This window comes from Natator depressus, chromosome 5 (genome assembly GCF_965152275.1).
Source record: "Natator depressus isolate rNatDep1 chromosome 5, rNatDep2.hap1, whole genome shotgun sequence".
Taxonomy (NCBI): domain Eukaryota; kingdom Metazoa; phylum Chordata; order Testudines; family Cheloniidae; genus Natator; species Natator depressus.
In genome coordinates this window covers 75,232,062-75,252,467 of record NC_134238.1, presented here as the reverse complement: position 1 = coordinate 75,252,467, position 20,406 = coordinate 75,232,062, and the positions used below count along the sequence as shown (strand labels likewise).

Here is a 20,406-nt window from a genome sequence, read left to right as displayed (position 1 = left end):
AAAAATACCAGGGAGGGAGAGGAGTTATTTAAGTTAAGCACCAATGTGGACACCAGAACAAATGGATATAAACTGTCCATCAACAAGTTTAGGCTTGAAATTAGACAAATGCTTCTAATGATCAGAGTAGTGAAGTTTTGGAACAGCCTTCCAAGGGGAGCAGTGTGGGGAAAAAAACCTAACTGGCTTCAAGACTGAGCTTGAGAGGTTTATGGCGGGGATGGTATGATGAGAGCTTGAGAGATTTATGGACGGGATGGTATGATCTGTGACTGCTAGCAGGACATATCTCCAATAGTCGGTTACAGGACAGTACATGGGGCTCTGATTTATTACAGAGAATTCTTTCTTAGGTGTCTGGCTGGTGGGTCTTGTCCACATACTCGGAATCTAACTGATCACCATATTTGGGATTGGGAAGGAATTTTCTTCTGGGTCAGATTGGCAGAGGCCCAGGGGTTTTTTCGCCTTGCTCTGCAGCCTGGAGCACAGGTCACTTGCAAGTTTAAACTAGTGTAAATGGTGGATTCTCTGTACCTTGAAGTCTTTAAATCATGATTTGAGGACTTCAATAGCTCAGACATAGGTTAGGGGTTTATTACAGGAGTGGGTGGGTGAGATTCTGTGGCCTGCAAAGTGCAGGAGGTCAGACTAGATGATCAAGATGGTCCCTTCTGGCCTTAAAAGTCTAAGTCTCTGTGACTTAGGTGACCAGTTCTACAGAGCAAATGAGAAATCTGTGAATATTCATAGCAACTTGTCTAGGAGTCAACCTTCAGCTGAACTGGTATGTGTGAACTAAGGCTGTGACTCAGCTGTGCTCAGAGTTCTCATCTCTTGTTGACACCTGTAGAACTGGGGGCCTTCCCCACATCACAGGATCAGGCCACTTTTCAGTGACCAATAACTACCACTTTCATAAATATCACAGATACTATCAAATAGGGCTAAAATTGCTTTGGTGGGGTGTGTGTGGTGTGTTTGATTTATTGCAAAAAGAAAAAAAAATTCAGTCACCAACTGTGGCTACCCATGACTTCACAGTTTTAAGTGAGACAGAACTCAAAGTACCTGGGCTTTGGGAGAAGACAGATCTATCACCTGTTGCAGTAATAGGGTTTCAGGCACACACTTCAGCAGTTCTGTCATTTCATCCATCAGAAGGGGTGAAGCCTATACACATTTGTTAGTACATTAGAATAGAGCACAAGTACTAAGCTATTTACCCATTTCAAATTCAACTATATATTAGAGGAAATCATTTTTGAAAGAACACTTTCCCCCTACTGAACACTTAATTAGTATGTTCCTCAAGAGCAAAGGGAATAAAGAAAAGCCTGTTTAGATTAAAACTGATGATTAAAGTAAGAGAATTGATATCACATGATTCGCTTTTTCTCTAAAAATTACACAGGCTAGAAGATTATGGAAAAAAGGGAAAATATATATTTTTATTCAAAACAGCTCTAGAATCAGTGTGTTCAATGACTTGATAACAAAATACTCCATTAGACAGATACAATGATTGTTCCTAAATGAAATCTGTGGATGACTGTAATGATCAATCTCTATTACCCCTTAAGTTCCCAAATTCCTCCTGACCAAATAGCGGCATCTTTAATGGCCTTGTGAGTATGTTACAGTATGAAAAAAGTGGTTTCTGGATGAAATGAATCACTTGACAAGGGGGCTGTGTGTAATTTTGGAAAATCTTGAACATTAGAATTGTTCTCTGAATTCCTAGGCATCTGAAGCTTCATTTGCTACAACGTATTACAGAAAAACACCCTGTACCAATTATGTAACTTCACATTCATTCATGTGACTATCAAAATCTATGTACTGAAACTAAGAGTTAAAATACCTCCTTCTTGTTTTCCATACATATTTGCCAGTATAAATATACTTTATAATTTTACAAATTATACTATTTATATTAAAGCTTTCAGTCTGCAATTGTTACGATTTAACATGGCAAAACAGTTGCTGTGTTTTGGTTCCATCTTTAAATCCTTTTTTTGGGGTAATGAAAACCATCTAAAATAAGTGACTGCAAATAATACAAACAACACATTTATTTAGAAAAATAAACTGAAAATGCTGTTTGTTTGTCTTTTACATTTCTCCATGAAGCATAGATAAATCGCTATAAAAAGTATTATATGTCAAATACATATTACAAATGACTTTTTTCTTTAATATTTTCTAGGAGGATACTGCTAATGTCCAACAGGAACATTCTGGGTGTATAGTTTCAATAGGCTCAATCTCTTGGTTGTTACTATGATATAAAATGAATTTCATTAAAAAAAAATATTAGATCCCTTTTTAAATCCACTTTTTCATGTTGATGCTTTTTTCATACACTTCTTTTAATCTTAAGAAGGACTATTTTGCTGTGGGGAGAAATCCTCACTGTAAGAGAGCATTCCTTTTCTTCAGCTTCTTACTTCCTTTTGGAGCCCCTGCAAGATACAGCTTGTTGCGGTCTAAAATCTCATGGGACCATCTGTGCAAATGATGGCACACATCATGACCCTGAATGGAAGTGACAGTGCAAATATCAGAAGTGCATTGAGATGCAATCTGTAACAGCGAACTTTTTTTCTTCAGATTTGGGTGGAGAACAGGAGACAACATTCTTTCAAGCATTTGAGCATCACTGATGCTCCGTTCTTCTATGGCTTTGAATATGTACAAGGGATGGCAGAGGTTTTCTTTCCCCACAAATAGCAATATTCCTCTGTTGTTGTACATGCATTGCTTTTCTTGCAATCACTCAAGTGCTTCATGTTTCCTTTTGGCTACATACTTAAATATTTTTTGGATGCTGGCTGGACCGCATGATAAATTGATTTATTGTTTATTACTCTAATTGCTCAGTACTGAACTCCTTAAGTGTCAGGCTTGGAGACAGTTGTTTCTGTATGGGGCAAGGTATTTAGTCCTCTTTATTCTTCTTTCTGAGTGAACAGAATTTAAGGCTGTGGCTTTTATCAGGGCTCAGCTTGTAGCTCGTAGCGGTCAGATCTGAGGCAGATGATTTGATGCAGATTACACCAGTGATTAGTTGTGCTCTGTCTCTAAGGGCTTCCATGCTCCAAGGAGGGTCAGGTTCCTGGTTACTTTCATCAGATCTGGCCTGCAAGAAGTCCCAATGATGAATCCGACATCAAAGAAATAACTGACATGCCTCCAAATGTAGATATTCCTTCCAGCCTGAAGGAGCTGTCAAAGAGAAAGCAAAACAGAAAACAAAACTTTAGACACCAAATAAAAACCCTAATAGGGAAGAGTTTCATTTAACATTTTCATTTAATTAAGAGTCCATATAATTGCAAATTCTTAAAGCACTGGGTTGTTTGATTGTACATCCTTACCAATACAGAACCAGATCCTCAGTTGGTGTAAATGGGTTTAGTCCCTATGACGTCAATGGAATTACACCAGTTACACCAATTGAGAACATGACCAATCAAGGGTGTGTGCAGGAATTTAAATTTGACTCCTTTTGGAGGGGCACATTCTGTGCACCTCCCTCCAACCCCCCCACCTGGAAGAGCTTGCTGCTTACCACCACCCAGGTCCCAACAGGAGCTCCCTCTTTCCCCTTCCCTGGCAGGAGCTTGCTCTTCCCTCTCCCCAGCCCCAGCAGGAACTCACTCTACCCCCTCCCCTCTGGCCCTAGGAAGTAGCTCGCTCTTCCCTGCCTCTTCAGCCCCAGGGTCGGAGAAATCCTGGGCCCCTGACAATTATTGAAGGGCCTGTGACCCTGCTTGTCCCCCTTTGTGCATGCCCCTGCGACCAATGACAATATTCTAGTGCCCAGAACATAAATGAAAAGCTTTGAAAGTAGTGTAGTGAGAAGGCTTTTCATCTGTAACAGAATGCCCTCTTCAACTATAGTGTATTTAAAAAAAAACCCTTAATACTGAAAATTAAGAAGTAATTCTATGATCTTTATTGAAAAGAGAACTTTAAATATTTGAGAGTACCTCTCAGAAGTCAAACTAAATTTAGAAAGGAGTCCAAAAAAAAGCAAACATCATTCTGGGATGTATTAGCAGGAGTATTGAAAACAACACAAGACAAGAGAAGTAATTCTTCTTCTCTACTCCATGCTGTCTAGGCCTCAGCTGGAATATTATGTCCAGTTCTGGATGCCACATTTCAGGAAAGATGTGGACAAATTGGAGAAAGTCCAGAGAAGAGCAACAAAAATGATTAAAGGTCTATAAAGCATGACCTGTGAGGAAAGATTGGAAAAAAATTGGGCTTGTTTAGGCTGGAGAAGAGAAGACTGAGGGGGGACATAACAGTTTTCAAGTACATAAAAAGGTTGTTACAAGGAGGAGGGAGAAAAATTGTTCTCTAACTTCTGAGGATAGGACAAGAAGCAATGGGTGATTTACGCTGGACATTAGGAAAAAATTCCCAACTGTCAGGGTGGTTAAGCACTGGAATAAATTGTTTAGGGAGGCTGTCGAATCTGTCAGATTTTTAAAAGCAGGTTAGACAAACACCTGTCAGGGATGGTCTAGATAATACTTAGTGCTGTCTTGAGTGCAGGGAACTGAACTAGAAGACCTCTCAATGTCCCTTCCAGTCCTACAATTCTATAATTCTCTTAATGCCCCAACAACACTCAAATGCCTTACAACTACCCTGCCAGATACACTGGAGCTAGCTAATGTTACTCCATGTGCCAGCGAAAGGAGGGCACTGAAGAGCAATATAAATATAGTTTCACAATTCATCCCTCCCTTTCCCCCAGGCTGAGCATGCTGATTATGCTGTGATCCCAGCTCAGGGAGCAAGGAAACAGATATTTATTCACATGCAATGTTTCTACTCCAGTAGCAACTAGCCCCAATTGGGATCTGTTGTGCTAAGCACTTTGAAGACTTAATTGCTGGTTTTGCCACTTCTTTGAATAACTTCTACCCAAACCACTTTCCTTTGGCAACAAATCTAATGCCAAATGTAACCAACTTTAAATACCAATAATAAACAATATATTAGATTTTTTTCTGACTGACTTATGGTTTGTCAAAACTGCAGCACACAGCTGAACCCTGCTAAATTTGAGATTTTGAAGTTATCAATGTCAGAAAACAGCAATAAAACCACAGGAACATCATGGGAGAATGATATCAAAGAGAATACACTATGCTACTTTATATGACAGGAACACAGTGGTAACCAGCACATAGTTGAAACAAGCAGCAGCTGTGAGGAGCTTCCAGTCTTGCCCTCGGACAGAAAGGAAATGAGATGTAGTTACTGGTATTGGAACATCCACACAGAGTGGCTCAAATCCCTTGTTGGCAGGTGTCCTAAGTGCTGAGACCTTGGAAATAAATCAAACCTCCCCTGTTACATACCAGAGGCACACATTAGCAATGTCGTTTCTTTAGAGAAAATGTATAATCCAAAATGTTCAGATTTGTACTGTACATACTCATAATTTATGGCAATTGACTGTAGCTGAGGTACTGTGGCACATTTAGAGGGAGGCTATGCTCTAATTATGGTAAAATGGGTGTTCAGTCAGTGTCTCTTAGTAATGTCCATTTTAGAAGTGCTCAGTTTGTAGTTAAAGAAGGTTGAAAAAACCTGCAAACTCAGCATGAGATCTGAAAATCAACCTGGGTTCTTCATGGTCCCAAATCATCATAAATAATGAAGATTCTGCAACTGAAACTTAGTTGAAAAGTCTATTATGTACAGTGTCCGAATAGAATCCCTATCACTTGACCATAGCTACATTGATTCTGCATTGGTTAAGGGGAGAAAAACAAACTATTAACTTCCTTTTGTTACTAAAGTGAGGATTTAAGACTCAGAATATACACAGTGAGCAAATCTGTAATAATCCAGTTTCACACAGTCATTTTCCTCATTGTGACCATATTTTGAACTTTGTAGCAGATCTTTTGTTTCCCCTTTCCAATTTTTGCATCCTCCCAATCCAGAGATTAGATGCTAACACACTGTTACTCTCCTGCAGTTTTTGAGTCAGGTTTTATCCCCAGCATTGATCTAGCAAACAAAAACAAATGACCGGTGATATCTATTTATCAGACAATGAGGTAATAGGGACAGAGAAAGACTTGTATTGGCACGATATAAACAGAAACAGTCATTTCCCTTCATCGGAGATCCAGGGGTCAATCACTTCAATGCTACTGAAAGACAAAGCAAGGCTACACCTGGTATTTAATTCACTGTTGCAACATAATCATTTTGACAGGTATTAGAGAAAAATCTGCTAGCATTTCACTGTAGGATAAATGTGGGTGTATAGCAACATAGGAATTGCCGTATCAGAGGACAACAGTGGCCCATGTAGTCCAGTATTTTGCCTCTCTCAGAAATATTATAATGGACAATTATGGTATACTTTGTCTTTAGGGGAGGTTTCATCCTAGTCCCAGATAGTTAGGGCTTGGTTTTCATGCTGAATTACTTTGAGACATCTAGCACCTAATTTTACAAGTTCTTACCATTTTGGGAGATTTATATATTCAAAGCACTGCATTAAATTAATTCCACAATAGCCCTGTTAAGTAGTTGGTAAATATAGTACCCATACCTGTCAATATCCTGATCTAGGGTAAAGCAGTAAACTTTACATATGCATAAATATACCTAAAGACACAAAGAGAAATTTAAATAAATATACAGAGAGATGCAGAGTTGGGGGACAGGAAGGGCAGAGCTAGTGAGAGATATAGAGAGAGACTATATCATTATATTCCCTCTCTCTGCCTTCCCCTACCAGCAGCACCATTTCAACTGTTTCCTTCCACTACTATTTCATTCCAAAAGAAACCAATTACATTCTAAAATATACACCCACCCTCCTCCGTTTCATTCTAGACTCCTCCCTCCCCCATTTCAATTTAAAACACACACACTCCTCATTTTTACTCAATTATATTAAATGTGAACATTTTGACAGACAGGCAGTTGGAACATGTCCAATATTTAGTCCTTTTAGGAATGCATCTTTCTGTTAACAGCTTTCCTCTCAAACTAAATATAGAGTGTTGTATAGATAGCTTTTAATAAGGGGAAAATAACCTATAAGGGTACTAATTAAATATTTATACTAAACTTTAAATCAGTGTTCATTTACTATTTAAATAAACAGTCACTTATATTTAACCAGAGAGGATATTTATTCAGATCCCCAGTTTACAGTAATTAATATTAAAATCCCCTTTAGTAACCACAAACTGCATGCCCAGGTCATTTAAATCACAAGCAATGTAATTTGGATTTATAATTAACTATTTCATATGTGGGTTATTCAGGTAGGTAGAACCAAAACCATTTGTTGGTGAAAAATGCAGATTCCGTAACAGAAATGTTTAATGAATATGTGTTGGATTTGTTGAATTGTTTATGACTAAACAAAACAAAATTCATAAAAGTCAAAATGTTTCATTTCATTATTAAAATGAAACATTTCAATTGTTCAATTCAAAATGGCTTTTTGTTTGAAAATTTCCTTCCATTTTGTTTCAAAACATTAAAAATGCTCAATCAAATTGAAACATTTCATTTTGGGTCAAACACAATGTTTCATTTGACCCAAAATTAATTTTTACATTTTTTTTTGATTTGCTGAAAATTTCAATTTCTTTTGAACCTGAAATAAAAAACAAATTATATTAATGATGATAACAAATAATACAATAATAATCCATTATCTGCACAGCTCTAATTGTGGATACAGAAAAGGAATGTAGAAATGGCTTCATTTAGCTTTTAACAATTGAAAACCCTGCAAAATATTGAGTAAATATTTTCCAGGCATTTCTGCATTCTATTGTCATCTTCCATAGCTTTGAAATGTAACGGCTGTGTCCAGGATGTTTAGATCCAGGTCTAAGTTGTGCTATTTGGATTTTTTTTATTCCTTTGAAATCAAATGTATTCATATACTAAAGCCTAATTTTTCCTTCAATGGATGTTAGTCAGTTGGCTTTTGTTTTTTTTTGTTGCTGTCCATTTGTAATTCTTTCATCTTCATTTAGGGCACAAATATATTCTCTTGCTATTCAGGGTTAGGAAATCTTTGTCATGATACCTTGGTTCCTTTTTTTTAAAACACAGAAATACAAATGGTGGTTTAGAGTACATTTGGTGGAAAGTATAGTAGTCAAATTTTATCCAGAACTCAAGTAGCCAGTATTTGATCCAGAAACAGTGGCTAAGACACATAGATGGATTTAAGTGGCAGGCCACAACTTTTATTAAACTTAAACACAGGGGTCGAGCTCTACCCAGCCATCACTCATACTCTCCTATCTTAGGTATTTAAGTGGTTACAGTGTGGGGGTTACAGGGCTCTTACCACATTACCCATAAATGGGGGAAGGCTCTCCTCAGCCTACTATCCAGGACACAGCTCACCACCCCCCATGAGGGGGATAGAGGGTGCAGAAGGATGGGGAACCTCAGTCTCCAAGGTCCATAATGTCACCCCCTATCCCTTGAGGCTAAGGCCCATTAGCAAAATCCCAAGCCTTTTACCTCTGGGAACCATTCATTTTATCCTTTTAACCTCACTGGAAACGAGATGAAAGTTGTGACAAATTCACAACTTAAGACAAATACTTCAGCTAGGTACCAAGCACATTCCTACTTAATGCACTGTGGCTTGAAGGTGCTGTGAGGAATGTGGAAAAACTCACCTGGGCCTTTGCCAATTGTCCCTAAGGATGAAAAAATTCCTTCCTGACCTCCAAACGTGTGATCAGTTAGACCCACATCATCTGTCAGGCTGGAGTCTCATTCCTAGTTCAGGGTGGGGTTGCTGATACTGAGCTGAAAGAGGGTCCACATGGCCCTTGCTCCAGGTTAAATCCTGGGAGCTGGGGAATGTTGGTCAATCAGCACCTCTGCCCCCACCCCAACTGGCCAACAGGTTTCAGAGACTCTGGGGAGAAGGAGCTACTTGATGTCGCTCAGCAAGTGTCTCCTTTTCTTGCTGCTGGGGATTTTCCCCTTCACTGCTGGCCCAGTCAAGTTCCCTCACCCATTGAGATGGAGGGGTGGCATTTTTACTTAGTGCTTCTCCATCATTCAGACTTTATAAACTAATATTAACACATCCATGTTCAGCAGTGTGTTACTGTGTTCAAACATCTGTCTCCCATACCAAACCAAGGTTAACATTCAAATGTCAGCAAAACTGAATGTTAACAACTCCACTCCCACATCTTTCTGTAAAGCAATTATACTGTTTTTTCAAGCTACCCTGTTTCAGAATATGCTTTTACTTCTAGTAATTACTCAGAGAATCAGTCTGACTTTTTGAACCTGTAAATAATCAGTATACTAACATGAAATCAATTAGAATCCATATTATCTTCATTAAAACAGCTTATAACCTTGCACTAGGTCGTAAAATGTTCCAAAATCTAAAATTAGCTCTGTTAATAATTTTTGACTGCTTTCCTTTATTCACTGTAATCCATAATGTTTGCAGGTAGATTACACTTATCACTGCATCTAAAATAAAACTGCTCTTATTTTATTTCTTTTAATGGTTTTTGGTTTTATTTTACTACAGCATTGACAATGCCAGAGCTTTTTCTCAAAATTCAGATATTCCAATAGAGCTATACCAATTTACATCAGCTGAGAATATGGCTCATTGTCTTTAATGAATCCAGAGAGTATGTGAAGAAAGGATTAGTAAAAAAAAGATGTTTTGTAACTGAAATCTACTGCTTAAATGATGTATTTGTACAAGTTTACTGTCTATGAGCATTTGCACAGCAAAATGGGGCCCCATCAGGATTAAAGCCCCTTAGCACTACTGCAGTATACATACTTGACAGTAAGTACAACAACTACTATTACTGGCAACAGGAGAAAAATAAGCACACAAGCAATGCAAGAAGGATTGTGTTGGCCAACGTAACATATAACTATGATAAAACGTCTTATTTTGGTTACCTCTGAGGCCCCTTATCTTATAGCCGTTGTCTCCTTAGTTGAAAGCCTATTAAGGCCTGGGAACGTATCATAATTTTCTGTACAGCAGCTAGCACACTATGGATACAATATAAAGAGATAATATAACAACACTGAAGGTCCTTAATTAAAGTAATGTTGACTGAAACACTGCAGTGCTTCTCTCAGTGAATATCACAGAATGGTAGAGAGTGACAGAGAAATGGCTAGTCCAGGGAACTGACAGTGGGCCACTGAGCCTTTCGTCTTTACATCACTGGTTCCAGATGCAGCTGAGGTCTGTAACAACCAAAAGTTACCAGGTGAAACCCTGGTGCCATGCTGGAAGCTTTGCCACTGACTTCAGTGAGGACACCACCAACCATCTGTTGCCTCTTCAGCAGCCTGTGTGAAGTGACTGATGCTCTTAATCCAGTCCCTAATGGACAAGCATCCACTTCAACATTGGCACTAATGAAAACACTTATTGGCAGTTTCAGAAGAGAGCAAGTGGCTGAATGGAAATGGAAATAAAACTATATTTGTGTCCCTAGAAGTAATCCTTCCAATAATCTATTGAGAAACAGTGGCAGGCCAAGCATGGGAAAGATTGTAGCTACTGTTTCTGCCTGTAGTGTACTTGTCTAGTGGATAGGGGACTTCAGTCTCCAGGGCTGTTAACCTGACACCTTTCATGAGACCTTAGAATATTTTCCAACTATTGTAGAAACCAATCAGTACACATGTGCTTGCAACTGGAACAATGGCCAGTCAAAAACTCTCCCTAGTATCCTATTATACATTTTTAAAAGCCACTATCTTATTCAACACTACCACAAATATAGCGGTCTATTTTCCTCTTAATGATTGTTCTTCAGTTCTTTCAACACAAATAGGAATTTTGTATATTCCAGGACCTTAAAAATAATCTCACACGTGAAACTTCTTTCAAAAATACTTGCATGATCTTCCTATACTTATAAACATCCAAGACTACCACTATTTATTCAATAGCAGAAATACTGATAACACAAATAAAACATGTCCTTGAGGAATTACATTACCTTGCCACCTACATTTCTGACTCTTTGCAACTAATGGTCAATTGATCCATTTGACTTCTGAACCTGATACATGAACCATTGAAACCACTGAACCACAAACATTAGTATTTTATTCATTTTAAATCCCGTTGAATGCACAGGATGTGAAATTTACCCCTGTGCAGAGGCCAGACTAAGATTTACATATCATTGGACTTAAGTGGTACTCAAATGGTGCATAGGTCTTGTGGTGGCTGTCTGCACAAGTGTTAATTTCACTCCCAAATAATTGGCTATTTCTAGTTCTCCTATTCAAGAAATGTGTTTGCTTTTTTCTTTACAACATAGTAAGGCAAGAAAGAACTGCCACTTTCTATAACATTTATGGCTTTCAATACCAGTATTCATAATGTTCTGGGGTCATTGGTAGTTGCTAATATGTACTGTGCCGTTCTCTTTCTATTATTTGTTTAACAGTAGAAGCCATAATTCGATTTAGAAAATCAATACAAAGCTTCTGAAAATGCAAATGTGGTGCAATCTAAATATGATCTTGCATTTAACTCATCCATCAAATTTTGTACAAACTTATGCCCTGTGCAACCCAGCAACTCCACTGACGGCGAGACATAAATCAGGCCAGTTATTAGTCACCCATGTTAAATTTCAGACATACACAATATATAGGTAAATTACAGTCCTTTAAACATTGAGGTTTATAGCAAAAGTGGTGTTATTGCAAAATTGAAAAGAAAAAACCCCCCAGCTTGTAGAGTAATATACCAAGTAAATATTAATGTGAAAAATGTTTGTTAAAATATGAGTATGTATTTGCCAAAGCTACTTTACTAAGGGTGGAAAACATTCTGGCATGTCTAACAATAGTATGGTAGCAAAATATTTGCTTCCTATAAAGTTTAGTTATATTTTTAAATATGCAGCATTTTAATAAACATCTTCATGTTAATAATTAAAAATTATAATAAATCAACTGATCATAATGGGCTTGATTTCAGAGGCATTGTTCTCCTTCCCCTCTCACTGATTTAAATGGGAATAGGGAGTTCTCAACACTTCTGAAAACCAGACCCAATAAGACCAGAAGTCAAGTTGTTTCAGTCAACTTACCAAAGCTTTGGTTTTCACAGTGTTGGGTTGTTGCTGCTCAGCCACGACTCTATTTTCTTGCACACTATTTGTTAAGTCTTTTATTTATTATTCCAGGCACCACAAGAGGACAAAAAAAGAAGACACCAGGAATGTGGTTTAAGTGGGCCACAACTTTATTAAGTAACATCTGGGAACTATCCAGCAATAACGCATCCAGTGCAAGCCATCCATCCTTTGCAACCGGTTCCACTTGGTGGAAGGTCACCATCAATCCCCACCCTGTGAGCCTGGTCTCACAATCATTACTGGGACCCCACTGCCTTGCCCAAGGGGCGGGGAACAGGTGGTTGTCTCCTTGCTGTACCAGACATTAGGAGCTCCAACCCATTCTCCACATTCTTTAGGACATTCCTTCTCCTATTCCGCTTCCAAATTCTGGTTGATCAGTCAACCAGAGCCCCCTCTGAACAATTATCTGGGCTGGACGTCTGCCAAGTTGTGACAACAATTAATTTCATAACTCAACATTCCCACTGGGTTTCTGGGTTGCTGAAAGGAAGGTAAAGAAAACCCATTCCATGCAACCAGTCTGACAGGGAGGGAAGAGGCCTACAGCAAAACCCAACAACCTGGTCTTACTCTAATCACAGAGGGTTGGTGGGGAGGAGAGGAGGGGGATAGTGGTCCCCCCCCCATACAGAACACCTCCTCCTGGCATGGTGAAGTTCTTCTAATCCCTTCCCTTGGGTGTCTAGCAGCCAATAAGATTAGTTAGACAGAAGAGTGTGGCATAATCAGCCACAGAGGCCTCCTCCTCAAACCCATGAGGAGAGGAGTGGACTTGCCATTCTTAATGGGGCTGAGGGTTCTTTTTCCCCTGCTGGTCCAGACAAAACCTTCCCATCTTCGAGAGTACGGGAAGGGTGGAGGCATTTGAAAATAAGGTTCTTATGACCTTCTCCTGAGCATTATGTTATATGCAGCTTCTCTTATCTGAGGATACCAGATCCATCAGAATGGGACACTATTAACTGAAATGAATTGTCTTGTCAACTTTTATTGGTTCATGAGGAGAGATGATTTGCCAGTTCCTTCTCTGCCTCCTTTGTATAGTTTTTGATAATCTACATGTCAGCTATGGAATGTTTCAAATACATCATCTTTCAGAAAAAGTGGTTGATTCAAAAACAGGACAATCTTATGGCTAAAGACTGCTGCAGTGCTCTCTCTTTTTGGCCTGTATCTAGACTTGTACCTAACTAGCACTGGATGAAATTATTAAAAAAAACTTTTTTCATTAAAAACAGCATAATGTCAAAAACTAATGTTTTTCATTAAATATCATTTTCAATATCATTTTATATTTTTCAAAAAATATTCAAAGCAAAACATTTCAGGGTAAATTGGCCCCAAATTTTATATTTTTTTCTTTTACTTTCTTTTCTTAGAAAAGTAGGAAAAAGTTAGAGTGAAAAAGTAACACTTTCATTATTAAATTTTAATTTTTGTTACTTTTTGAAACTCTCTCTTTTTAAGTGAGACATTACAGCAATGATTTTTTGTTACCATTTGGAAGATACACAGACACACTTTCTCACTTTTTTTGAGTATGTGTGTAAAAGTAATACCTTTCATACTTTGATACTGTTTTCCAGTTGGCAAAAATGGGGAGAAATAGTGTAGAAAAACCTTTCTTAATTTTTTTTGAATTTTTCCTTATTTCCCAATGTGAATTTCAATTAACTATTTTTCTTCAAAAAATTGCAGTGGGAAAAATTACCAGAGGTGGGAAGGCTAAATTCACAGCTGGTGTCAGTACTCTACTTTCACTAACTTCAGTTTGAGCTTACCAATATTGACTTCAGTATCACCTCGGGACATGAGGACAATGTATAGGTTTGTGTATTTAGAAACATATGAGTGTATTTAGTAAGTTTGGGAATCAAAAAAGTTATTCACACAAGGCTTCAGGATTTTGCTAAGCAATCATGGGGCTGTATTCAAAATGTGATAATTCATACCAATACATTGGAATTTATACATATTTAAGATACACAATATTTACAGATACCATCCAGGACTGGTTACAGATGCAAGAGGAACCTGCAAGAAGAACTGTATTACATAGATCCAAGAGGTGCTCATTTTTGTGGTTGTTATATATAGAATAAGGGGATTTTATGATAGCTAAATACAAATAAAGTGTCTGTTTCAATACACTTTGAAGTATTCATGAGTTTAATTGCCTTCATGAGAAAATCAAAATAGAACTTTGTGACAGTGGCAGAGCAGGTGCCAGCTCAGGTCAAGTCCCCTAGGCCTCACTGAACACTGACAAATGCGTAACTGGAAACCAATCTGGCTCATCTCTGTGGTAGTATTGTTAAAATGGGCATTAGATTTAGAGAGATGTATTTAGTGTTTGACTTTATGAAATGCTTGCGGGTTGCTGCATGCATTAATCTCACTTACAATATCTGTATCCCATTCTATAAAGTAGTATTTAAGTGTTTGCTTTGTAACTGGAAACCCCCACAGGCAGGAGAGATGCATGATTAAGTGTGAAATACTAGTTTATCACAAGAGGTTTATCACAAGATTATCTCCTCCCCAACTAAAGAAGGCCTATAGACACCAGATGAACCATTGTGGAACACCAGTGGACAAAAGACTTTGTTGATTTCTCCCCTCACATTCATTAAGAGGAAACATGCAAAAACCCTTGTCCCATCACAGTTTGAAGTCTGGGGTAAGGGAATAAAAAGCTCTGACCAGAAACAACTGTATCACTGTGCTGCTTGGAATTCAAAGAGGGCAATATTTCTAAGCTTAAAGGAAGGGATCCCCAAGCTAGCTTGAGTTGGCCGTAGAAGACATATAGAACTTACATATTACAGCAGCTTCTATTACCTATTAAGACTAACTCATTTGTGAGTGTATGTTTACGTGTTTTAACCTGATACATAACTCATTTCTTTTTCCTAGTTAATAAATCTTTAGTTAGTTTATTACAGGATTGGCTACAAGTGTTGTCTTCGGTGAGAGATCTAAGGTATATAATTGGGGTAAGTGACTGGTTCTTTGGGACTGGGAGTAACCTGAATATTGATGTGATTTTTGGTAAAAGGAACCATCTATCAGAAAAGCAGGCTTGCATGGGTGGCAAGACAGCCCAGAGTGCCAAGGGGACTGTCTGTAACTCCTTGTTAACGCTGTTACAGTGCTTGCGGAGTTCACACTTGATATCTGGTTGGCAACATCTAATTATAGAACACACAACCAATCTGGTGTTTGTGCCCTTATTTCTAACAGTCTGCCCTGAGGTTGGCACTCACGTTCATGAGTCACTCTACAGAGCTTGACAAAATTACTAAACATCAGAACACAGATTCACTGGTACTGTTGCCCCCTTTTGACCAAAGCAGCTAGTCAAGTTCAGGGCCCTATGGATATGCCAATTGGAAGCAGAAATTGGTGATCAGTATTTATTTGATGTGGTTGTTTTTATTTACAAAGAATATACCAAGTTCTGTTTCTCTTAACGCAGAAGGAATCAAATAGCAAGAAACAGCTTTTTTTTCCTCACAGCACCAATGTACTTTGTTGCATGTCTTGGGAGGAGCATCCTCTCTGAAGAGAATTGGTCAGCACCAGATAAGGCTGCCTGTAGCTTTGAGGTGTGCCTGGGAAAGGAAATTCTGGTTATCTGTGGAATGTACTGTTATGAGAACACTCTTTTCAGCCTGCACACATGACCCAACAACCTCTTCCCAGGATTCTTCCCAGGACAGCCACCATGCTTTTTCAGCTGCTCCTTCAGTCTCTCTCTCTCTGATTTATGTCTAGAGCACAGCTATAGCCCTGCAGCTTCCTACATCAACGGAAGGGGGGATTCCATTAATGTAGGCAATCCACCTCTCTGAGAGATAGTGGCTAGATCAATGGACTAATGCTTCCATTGACCTAGCCGCAACTACACTGGAGATTACACTATGGTGCTCAGAGAGCAAAATTTTTCACAGCCCCGATCGCCATAGCTAGGTTGACCTAAGTTATAGGTGTAGATCAGGCCTCAATCTTTCCCAGTTTTTGTCTGTTCCATCTTCACACACACACACCTACCAAAACCAATACTCAACCAAAAGCTTTGGGGCAGGTTTACGTATTCAGTTTGTCTTAGGTGGTGCACTTATGCTTATGGTTATGTTAACTGAAGGGTGAGTTCACACATCAATCTCAATGGGGTTTTAACTCAACCCATAACGCGGGTTCACCCATATCATTACAATAGATGCCATAAATAACCAGAATTTCCTTTCACAGGCACATCTCAGAGCTACAGGCAGCCTTATCTGGTGCTAACCAATTCTCTGAAGAGAGGATGCTCCTCCCAAGACATGCAACAAAGTACAATGAATAAATTAACTGGGAATGTATGCATCTGCTATTAAAGTTATTTTATTTTTAGATCCTTAAAATGACACATTGTTTGGAAACAGTTCTCACCAGAGTACATCTTCCAACTGACAAGTGAAACCTTTTCTTGTTCAGCCTGGAGCCTGGCTGGAGGGTGGAGAACTGAACTGGCAGCCCCCCAGTTGCCTATTTTTAAAAGATGTGTATGGGTGAAAGGAGCCATGTATGAAATAATGTAGTTACCATTATTTCTGCTCATTTTGACATTTACTGATCTTTCATCTATTTCATATCACTCTGCCATGCTTCAAGCAATTGAACTGCCTTGTAGGACCAAACCAATCTTCCAAACCAGCTTTCAAGCCAATAAAACTTAGCAAAACATCCAAAGATATTTGTAAAATTCTTTGGCTCATCCTGTTTACAGATTTCCCTATCGAGGGATGAAGTCATTTGTTTCCAACTGACAGCATTTTGTTTGTTAACAAATGTTTTACAGGATTCAACTTCTTCCTTTATCCTCTGCCACAAATATTTTGCCACTGAGGACTAAATATGAATTTGACTGCCAGAAGTGATACTGTGATTCCTGAAGTAACACTACTTTTGCATTAAACTATTCCCCCAAAACATGCTAATGTGACAGGAAGGTAAAATCACAATGACTTTTTGCACTGTATAAGTACTGAATAAAAGAGACAGATACCAAAGCCATATGCTCACTTAAACATTTTCCCATAAAAATAATTGCCCTGATTCTACAGAGTGCTCCGGCTGCTTTATATCACTTTAGTTGTGCAAAATAGCCCTTATACTAGTGGATTTGGCCACTGAAGGGTGCTGTCGAGCCAGTGGAATGGCTTTACACCAGACGCTCCACCCAGGTGCTGACACAAGGAACAAGGATGACAAAAAGCGGTCATGTCTAGGTCTCCTTTCTGCCCAGTTGATCCCTGGCTGCGGGAGCAGAACATAGATGCCTTGGTAGCTGGTACAAGATAGAAGAGCCTTCTAACTTGCAACAGGGACCAAACCAGCATTTGGCAGCCTCAGCATGAAGGCCAGGGAAACAGACGTAGAGCTGCCTTTCATGTCTGGCTACAGATTTGTGCTCAGCTCTTCTCAGCCTGTCTAGAAGATCCATTCTCTCTAGTTTGGGGTCATTTGGACATAAAGGGTTTTATTACTATTATTATTATTCCATTATATTCTGATACTCTGTGTTATATTTTTACTGGAGATGGGTTCATGTTGCAAAAACCTGATCTGCATCCAAATTTCACATCCCAATATTAAGTTATATTCAATGTCAGAGGCTTGGTACACCCCATTGTGAAGATACAGGTTGTTTATAAAATTCAGATTTGGTTTGATTTGGATTTTGAAGTCTTCCTCTCCCAAAGTTTAGGGGTATTCAGATCCAGCACCATCTCTTTCTCTCACCTGTTTTTTTAAAATATTGGATATCTATGACCTGCACTGCATTTACTTGCTCTAAGAATATCACAAAAACGCAGGTCTTGGTTAACTATGTTGGCATAGCAGCGATATTGGAGGACAGTACTTTGGAAACATCTGGATATTTTTGTTTTCTTCAAATGAGATCTTTGACCTCTAAAAATGAGTACCCCATTCCAGCCTTGCTATTTCTCCAGTGAAGTTGCATTAATGCTTGAATGAGAAAGGAGCAGCCCTTGAATCGTTAATTGATAGAGACACAATCTTATGCCCTTTTTGTGGCTTTGAAACATACAGTCTCAAGCATCGATCAGAAGAGTTCACTTCTCCAAAAGACTAATTTTTTTCCCCTACCACATGGGTCAACAAACACAGTTTAGAATGCAAGATTACCTTCTGAGGGTACTTCTGAGATTACTCACTAAAGAGCAATAGCCCTGTTTTTCTAGCATCAGTATTTATTAAAGAGAAAGGTGAATAATCAAGTGTGTGTGTATATATAAAAAACTGGAACTTTATATACGTACTTTGTTTTTGTCTAGGAGTATAAATATAACATAATATATATATTTTCATTCATATTCTCTGACGGCCCATGTTGTTGGGTGAAGGCAAGGGACAGCGCCACACTCCTGATCATGCCACAGAAACTGCTGGCCAATGGCAGTCCTCCTTGGTAGAGGCCATCATGAGTTAACTCCTATTGCTTCTTTCAAATGCTGGCATTGGTTGGTTGATAAGGACTCACCTACAGAAGAACAGCAGTGGGTGAAGATAAAACTCTTTGAACCACTGCAAATTTGACATCAGCCCAGCATCAGAAAAAGGGGTTAGATTGACAAAGTAATCTGGGCATGTTTACAAGGCCTAGGAGTTGTTTGATGTGGCACCTCTGCGTGGGGTTGTCCCCCAGGAAATGTTGGTATGCTGTTGATCTGAACGTGAAAAGATGGGAAAGCTGTTAACAGCCTGGGGTGACTGGGGCCTTGATCCCTGTCCCCTTTCTTCACTGCTTCCAGGACCAGTTGCATTTAGAAGCTATCTTAAGGTTAAATAAAGTAGCAGCCACTTGGCCAAAAAAAGATAATTGTTGTCTCCATACTCATTGACCTCCTACCATTCATTTCCTTACCTCGCTTTTTAATCAAGCAACCTGCCCTTTATTGTAAAGTGCACATCTTCAGCCAACCATCATAAAATAATCAGCTACAAGCAGCAATCATAGAGAGGAATATGTCACAAATATATCTATGCTGACACTGATATAGGCAGCAAGCCCTGCTCTTTTTGTCATGGAAGTAATCTCATAACAGTTCAGCACGTATTTCTTCTTTTCATCTGTACCTATAGATTCTTACTGAAAACTATATGCTCACTGTACATCTATTGCCAAGAGTCTGCAGTGTGACTAGTGGTGAAATTTGTGATTGAACATTTAGGTAAATCAGAAATTAAGTTCTGGTACAGTGTATTTACACCACTTTTCTATTCATGTACCCAAAACTTTGTTCATAGGAATAGTCATGGAAAATTAGTTCTGGGTCCAAATTTATTTTTGTGACTAAATTAACTTTGTATCAAGCAAAAGTAGTAAATCATTTTCATTGCCCAGTCACTTTATCCAGAAAAGACAGCTGAACATCAGAAGTACCAGCTTGTGGGGATTACAGTAATGTCTGTTAGGCTTAAATGTAATTTTTGGACAGGGCAGATCCTTTCCTCCTACACTGTTACCAAAATTATTTAGCCAGTATGTATTCTTAAAAGAATCCATACTTATGCTAAAGCGAACCATTTCTCCTCATACAGAAATATATTAAAAGCTGTGTGTATGAATTTGTTCTTGGCACACACAGAGATAAACATAGCAATTTGCTAAGGTTTGTAAAAATAATAAGCAACTCATAACTGTTGCTAGAAACAGGTACAAATTTCCAACAACCTTGTATAGCAAGTGCAAACTGAATGGGAATGGAAATATTAGGGTAAGAATGAATCAAACCAGTTTTGGGGAGGCTGTGCCTATGGCAACAGCCTAAGGCATATATACTACTCAGCAGTGAATTATATTTCTGGAAAAGTCCGTGCTGTTGGTTGTACCCCAGATCGATGGAGTGGTAAAATATGTAACCCCTATCTTTCTGTATTTGTGCTGAATAATTTTGATTAAAACTCATGGGTTAATAAATTTGGTTGACTGTGATTGACATCTTATTGATAAACAAACCACATTTCCAAGTACAGTAATAACTGCTTCCTCTCCTGCTGCTTGTTGTGTTTATGACCAGGAAAGGCAGTTGGAAGCTGAATATAAGTAATACAAAAGATTGAAGTTGAAAAACTCCACCAATCCCTTCCCCGGGCCCTATGGCGAAAGTTATTTTAGGAATCCAACTGCACCTTCCTC

At 38.6% G+C, this 20,406-nt stretch overlaps 1 protein-coding gene across 1 annotated transcript in view; it reads right to left on the bottom strand.

The window, feature by feature from the left end:
• Positions 1-1,481: 1,481 nt before the first annotated feature.
• PRR16 (proline rich 16) overlaps positions 1,482-20,406 on the bottom strand; it is a 227,149-nt gene continuing 208,224 nt past the window's right edge. The window contains exon 3 of the mRNA XM_074953017.1: positions 1,482-3,228. The gene's annotated coding sequence lies outside the window, so the exon portion shown is untranslated. The remainder of the gene's footprint in view (positions 3,229-20,406) is intronic.